At 34.0% G+C, this 7,721-nt stretch overlaps 1 protein-coding gene across 3 annotated transcripts in view; it reads left to right on the top strand.

Annotated features, from left to right (window-relative positions):
• LOC142344811 (uncharacterized) overlaps positions 1-7,721 on the top strand; it is a 340,173-nt gene that overhangs the window by 52,232 nt on the left and 280,220 nt on the right. The window lies entirely within an intron of this gene.

Here is a 7,721-nt window from a genome sequence, read left to right on the forward strand (position 1 = left end):
TTTATAGTTATTTCGTCTGCAGGCAAATCCATTAATTTAGCAGACCAGATATTGAGTCTATGAAATTTTTGTTGACGACAACAACAGAAAAGAAAAAACGCAAAAAGAAAACAACAGCAAACTAATTTCACAGAGAAATAAAATAATCAAATTTCGACATGATTTTTCAAAATTCTAAAATAAAGGAACGCTTTTATGCGAAAGGAATAGCCAAGACTGTGAGAAGAGTCACGAAATCGTGCAACAGCTTGAAAAAATACCTTTCTTCATACAAAATAAAAATCGTCCAGTTCAGAAATCAGCTAACGATAACCAAGTTGTAAACAACCAGCACAGAATTGGTCCTCCATGCCATCACAAGAACCCACCACAGAAATGTTTAGAAAATCAATAAATCCCTCAGCAAAATGCGAAAACAAAAAAACTCACAAAACTGCTGTGCATAAAAATTTTCGAAAACTAACAAAAAGAGTTATACAAAATTATTAAAAACACAATTAACAACTAAATTCATTATTGCTATCATTTCGCGCAATCTGAAAAATATTTATCTGACACAAAAAAAATATCCGAGAGATTTTTCTTAGGTGGCTGAGTGCTTGAAACCAATTAAAGAGGTTAAATATTGATACATTTGATGAAAGAATTTTGAACTCGTAGAGAAAAAATTTTTCTCAAACCACAAATTAATTTGGGTTATAAACTTCCTGTTAGCAAACGTCAAGAAGTATCAGCAAATTCTTCTTTCAAATAAAAACCGCTATCATGAGATCAACTAAAAACCAGTTTTTAATGCTGTGTCCGTAATGTGGCATCTTTTGCAATAAACATGATAGCAGATACTTACATTACAACTGTAACCCACAACACTGCCTGAGCTAGTCAACTGAACAAAGGATGAACAAGTAAGATACAAAGGATGTCTCCTAATTTCGTTCATTTTATGTAACTAATTTTCGAGCCAATTTTACAAAGGCGGAAATTTTGGGGTAAACCTCTGCACTGTAATGAAAGCTACATAGAAATCTGAACGCTGGAAAATTCTGATTTTTTTGACAATCGCGACGCGTTTGTGCATCCTGCAATGTCGGAGAAATCTCCAAACATCTTAACAGCCAAATGAAATAACATAGCCGGCAGATTGCCGGAATAGCTGCGAAAGAATAGACTTGCGTGCCATATAATAGAGATAGAAACAGATACAGATCTAAATTGAAAAAAAAATCGACGCCACTCAAAAAACTAGGCTAAAAAACATTCAGCGATAAATCAATAAAGGTTGTTAAAATTCATTCCACAGAAGCCTCTTTTTAGGGACCTTTACTACACAAATGAGTTCCTTTGACCTTAAACAAATTCAAATTAAACCTAAGTTTTAAAATGCAAAAGTCATTTTATTGAGTGAGGCAAGTCACGTATGATCAAAATCTAATCACGCAAATAACCTAAAAACTTTCGCTAAAGCGAGTGAGAAATGACGTCACGCGCGCAAATGCCGTTAGTGAGAGGAAGAAGTCATTCAGAAAATTTGACTTTTTCAGCTTTGCTGTGTGAACAAATGTAAAACGAAAAAAGAGCGTCAGACGACGAAACAAAAAAACATAGCCGGAAGAATTCCGGAAGCGACTCGAAGCGTAAAAACTTGACGAAAACCCTAATTGCAGCTGAAAACATTACCTTTTTTAAACCATAAACTAATTACCCCACCCCCCCCCCCCCCGGTCTGATCTAAAAATTGGTGAAATTTAAACCACTGTCACCAAGAGAAACAAAATGCCGCAAAAATATTTATTATTGAAAACGTTTGGTAAGGATAAGTGCAAAATAATTAGGATAATCAAAACACTGATAGTCTCAAAAAACTGACAGGGCTATCAACTGCCCTCAAATAATTCATGCTTCTAATCTCAAAAAGATCGCTAAAGCAAACGGCAGATAATAAAAACTTAGAAACTAAATTAAATTTTTCAAAAATAATGCTCAAAGTTAAGAATCAGAAAACTACTAGTTAGAATTCTCATCACTGCAATTAAGACAAAAACAACATATACTTTTTTCTTCTTGTATATATGCTAAACAACTTGATTTCAAACTAATTCAAAAATTAAAATAATCGTAGAAAAGCAACACAGTAATATTTACAGGCAAAAAAATGTTTAAGAGCAATATCAAGGTCGGAAAAAATACTATAAAAAATAATAAGTGGAAATTATGGAAAAGGCTTTCTAGTAAACTCTTAGTACTGCCTTATGTTGAATAAAATCAATTGCAAACCAAAGAAATGACGAAAATCTAAGAAAAAGCCGAAATCATTCTATTTGTTAATAACTGAAAAAATCAATATATCCAGTATAAATGTAGGTGCCAGGACAGAGCTAGAATGAAACAAGCTAGAATGTGAACAATATGGACACAATGTAAGGAACACCGTAACAAAGACTAATTCTTGATTTTTGAAAGTTCAAATCAAAGTTTAAATTTTTGAGTTTTAAAATCAAATTTGGAAAAACAAGAAAAACTAACACCATTTCATTTTTCAGCATTCGAGACATAGAAAAGACAATGATTCATTCGGGACAAAAATTTATCCTCCTGAACAGATCAAAAAAGAAAAAGCAGAAATCAAACATACGAAACATTGAAACATTTTGTAAAAAAAGGTCAAAAAATTCTTAGGACTGCATTTATAAAAAAAATTTAACTGTTTTTCAAAAATTTAACGCTAAATAATTATTGACGTTTTTATTGAAACGAAATTAAAGCCCCTCATGTTGCACAAAAAGAATATTTCTAGTATTTAAAAATTAAAAAAACAGACAAAAAACTGAGAAAAATAGGGAAAAAACTACCAAAATCGGATTAGCATATGTACTTTTTTATAAAACAAAATAACATCGAGGAAAGAAAAGGCATTGAGTATATGAATTGTTAACGGGAAGTTGTCATATTGACTGATTTTTAACAAAAAGACGGCTAAAATATCCAAAAATGAAGAAAATAATAGGAAAAAAGCCAAAAATTAATTAAAAAATCAAGAAATTTACGCCAACGCGTTTTCAGGCTCTGCAAAACACTGTACTATTAATTTCCAATGTTTACATTTCAATATAGCATCGAATAAAATCATTTCTACAAAAAACCAAATTACAAGCAAAACAAAATGGGCCACTTAGACAAAAAAACGGCTAAAAACAGTTATCTATATGTGCCATTCAGTCAAAAACTATTTTTCAAAGTCAAAAAGTCATTCACTAAACGCAGCGCATGATCAAAAAACTTCTCTCGCTCAGAAAAAATTAGCTCACACGGCAATTTTTCTCACTTTCGCTTTTAGGTCAAAACAGCGTCTGAACGAATAGTACTTCCGGTAAAAAAAAACCTTAAGAAAACCAATACTCCTCTTCGAGTCGTAAAAAACCAAGAGCACCGCAATATAGCTACGCTCAGCTTACAGCTTCGCAGCTATAAAAAAGAATTCAACAATTCTACATTCGCTAACTGTTCGTCACATTGTTTGTACTTCTTGTACTCAGTACCACGTAGAGAAATGCCACGTTTCCTCAACGCATTAACCTGGATAGAACACATATGGCGGCGATATCCAAAACTAGTGGCTGACCTGCCTTGCATGTGGGGAAACACATTCTCCTCTCATCTTCATATACTTCGTCGCCAAATCAATATTTAAGAGCTGCACAAAATTTATCCGAAGAAAAATGTAGTCCAGAAGCTTGGATAGTTGACGCCGACAACCAAGCTCTTGATCATGGCACAGAAAGTGGTGGTAAGTGATAGAAATCTTGCTCTAGAGATATAAAAATTTTTTTCAACAGATTTGTGTTGTTGCTTTAATTTGAAAAAATCTGTCCTGATGATTTCTGTGTTGACTAAAATTTTTCACAATTCTGTTTTTTTTTAAATATGACCTTTTGTTTACTTATTGGATCACGAAAAACAACGTGTTTCCAAACTTTAATAACTATTCTCAAATTTTCATTATTTTTTGTTGCAATTTTTTGCAATCAGAAAAAGCAAGATTCAGGCTTCCTACACCCTTCTGGATGTTCAGATAACTTTTTCCCAGATTGTTGCAAGGTTCCAACATTCATCCATTTATACTTGTTTATACATACTTTTACTTTATGTTTTAGTATACATAAATAATCAAAAAGCATATAGAAGCAAAAAAACCATTCAAGTTATCCTTTTTATTAGAATAATGATGTAAACAATGTTAGCATCAATTACATTTTCTGCATTGTTTCTTTTTGTCAATTGTTTCGCTACATAAGTAGCTACATGTGCATTCAATTTACTCAATCTGTCAATCAATGTGGAGAAACCGAAGTTCTGGAAAAATTTGGATTATATAGGGCTGTGAGTTGAGAGTGGGAGCAACATAAGAGAACTTAATATTTTAAACGATCAAAAAATCTATGAGCTTTAATCAAATTTTGTAAGAACTGGCAGAATATGACCAAGAGGTAATCTTTGCACTAAATGAATTAAAGGAGGCCTGTCATATTAGCGTTAGCTGTTTAATACAATTTCATTTTTCATAACTGGCATTTTAGCACTAGAAATGTTTAAAACTTGTATTGTCGTATTCTTCCCAAAAAAATTATCAACGTTTTTATAAACAAACGTTTGATCTCAACCATATCCAACGCGTTGTTTCCCTTAGTTGCCGATCCAGAAAATCCAGAAAAGCAGCGAAAGAGAAGATATAATAACCGTTGCTCAAATTTTGGGCATTGAGCTTTTCATTTCCATAAATTATCTACCATCACAAACCTGTGTGAACATCGGAACTTCTGAAACTGTAAAACCCTTTTAAAGCTGTGTAGTCAACAGATATTCTTGCAAATACTTTTGATTAAAAAGAAGCATGGATTAAAAACTCTTTATAGTTGTGCTTTTGCAGTTTTCAAATCTTTGTATTTTTGTAGCTTTGTGATTCTTTTTCCTTTTTACCACAATAGATCAAGAATTTAAAAAGCTTTAACCATGAGATTTTGTGTTTTTTCTCCTCTTATTTTTATCAAAATAATGACCATTCGTAGCACGGCAGTAGAATTATAATTGAGGCAAAAGTTTCAAAGAACATTGTTTTGCTTTTATTTTTATAAATCTTTTATGAGAAAGAAAATAATTGGGGGCACAAGCACACAAGTTTTACGTCAAGAGGTGGATTTCCAAGTACCTGTTTCTTAGTTTTAATTGGTGCGTGCCTACTATGCACAATATTTTAGTTGAAAAATTCTAATGTCGGAATCATAGCTCTCTCAAAATCAAGATTACGCCGAAGATCCTATGCCCTATAAGAGGCAGAAACAATTACAATCAGTATACATTAATACAAGCCCATAAAAATATAAATTATTGATGGTCATAATCTAACTGATTCAGAGTCGAATATATCTTAAAAACGGAATAATTGGAGTTGAGTTGAAATAGCAGAATTTACTTTTCCAGCTGATTAGAACTCCATTAATTTCGCAATGTTTGTTAATATTTTCACGCAAAAAAATCATCCAATCTTTTCTGTAAAATGACATAAATTGTCGAGTAAAATTCACCAACATTTCATTTGAAAAAGTTCAAAAGACTACGTGACCTCACAAAAACTTGTATGCTTTTAGATGAGAAATTACAAAAAAAAACCCATAAAAATTGCATGAAACGGCGTAAACGACGCCCCGAGAGATATTTGTGCTTTTACAGAAAAATCACAATGGTGGAACACAATTATTTATGCGGTTTAGAGCGTATTTTTTTCATGTTCAAAAACGTTAACTCAGAAGACTAAACATTTCTTTTTTCGGAACAGCGTTCAATTTTATTTAACAATTTACTGCTGCACTGCTCAGATAGCAAAAAATAGTAGATCCTCTTTATTGTACAACAAGGAATTAGGATAGAAGCGTATAGTAATGTAATAAAATGGTATGGTACGCCAGCACATTCTATTATGTTTTAGAAAAATATTTCTTTAGCGTCTTTCAAGCCTATACCCGAGTTATTATTGAAGCTACACATTACAAATATAACAGACTAGCGTCGGGCGAATTGCTATCAAACAACCAGCTAGTGGTTGGCATCGGTAGTAGCCAGCTGTGGGACGATAGAATTAGGGATGACAGAGGGAGAGGTTGACACCCCAAACTGAGTACCCCTGAGACCTCCATAGCGCTGTGGGACGATAGAGGGGGAGGTTGAGCGCTATGGGGTTCTCAGGGGAGCTCAGTCTGGGGTGGACATGGTGAAGGGTTGGGAGGGTTGGACAAGGGGGCACGGGTCCAAAAGGCCAGGTCGAGGAGGGTGAATGGAGGCAGTGGTAGAGAGGGGGGACTGGGGAAGGGTTCAAAGTTTTTAGAAAAACGCCATTGACACACTTTTCATGTTCATGTGCATTAAATGTTCATATCGTTTTTGACAAAAAGTTAAAAACGTAGGGCAAAATAGGAGTGCCAGAAAAAAAAATTTGACATAGAAAAGGATTTTAAGAAAATTTAATTGCTTAAAATTTATAGAATGAGCTTCACCCTAAAACTCTCTCGCGTGAAATCACACAATTTTTCATGTGATTGGGCGTATGAGGCAAATTAGCAAGTGTTTTTGCATTGTTTTTCCAAGAAATGTTTTGAATATTTTTTGGTGTTCTGTTGAAAAACAACTAGGAAATTGATTATTTCTTTGAACTCTTAGTCTGGTTTAAGTATTGAAAACCAGCTACCATCACCCTAGATTAGATTTGGCAGGTTTTCTGGCCCTTGAAAATTTTGTATGAGGCTTGGAAAATTTACCAGCAAAACTCCATCAGGTTGAATTAATTAGTTTTCGAGGAACAAAATTTTCTTAGGAAAAGAAGTGACACGCCATAAATTTGGCTGCTACATGATTTTTCATGTAAATTTACGTAAAGATCTCGGGTTGGAGACCACAATTTATTGTATGATTGACATAAAATTTTATGTATTTTTCATGTAACAGTTTTGCGTATTTATACATGAGTTTTGTTCTTTTGTCACATGATATTTCATATGAGCACGTGAGATTTTGTGTGATTTTACATGAAAAATTGCATGAATTTTCGTGTAAATCACACAATAAATCGTGGTGCCCAACCCGAGTTTTTCAGTCAGATTTATCGTTTGTCACTTTTTCCCAAAAAATTGTGTGCCAGCACACTTTTTTTCATCTAATCTTACACGATAGAGTTTAAGAGTGTTTCAAAGTTTTAAATTTAGGTCTCAGGAGAAATTGGGATGGTGGGAGGGCTTGGGGTTGGGTTAATGGTGGGAAAGGTGCATTAGGGGTGGGAGGGGGTAGGTAGGAGAATCGATAGGGTTTTTTGTAAGGGGCGGGATTGGTTGGTTGGTTGGCTGGGGTGTAGGTTGGCAGGGGTAATATAATTCCTACAAAATTTGTTTGAGACCAATTAATAATTAATTGCTCTCAAACGAAGTTTTGTAGCAATTATATTAGTCCTGTCGGTCTTTTTTTTATGCGATTTTTCGCTTGACCAATTTTTCGTCTGACGCTTTTGACTTTTGGTCCTCAAAAACGGGATAAACAGGTAGCGCCCAGCGGGCATTAAGTGCTCTTAGAGCCTTTTAGCTCTGTTTCAGCTCAAGCAGTTTTGGAGTCTTATACTTATGGTGTGAACAGCGGTTCTTAGAGGTTGAAGACCCCCCCACCCGACTGTCGCCATCCCCATC

This window comes from Convolutriloba macropyga, chromosome 8 (assembly GCF_964194025.1).
Source record: "Convolutriloba macropyga chromosome 8, txConMacr16.3, whole genome shotgun sequence".
NCBI lineage: Eukaryota > Metazoa > Xenacoelomorpha > Acoela > Convolutidae > Convolutriloba > Convolutriloba macropyga.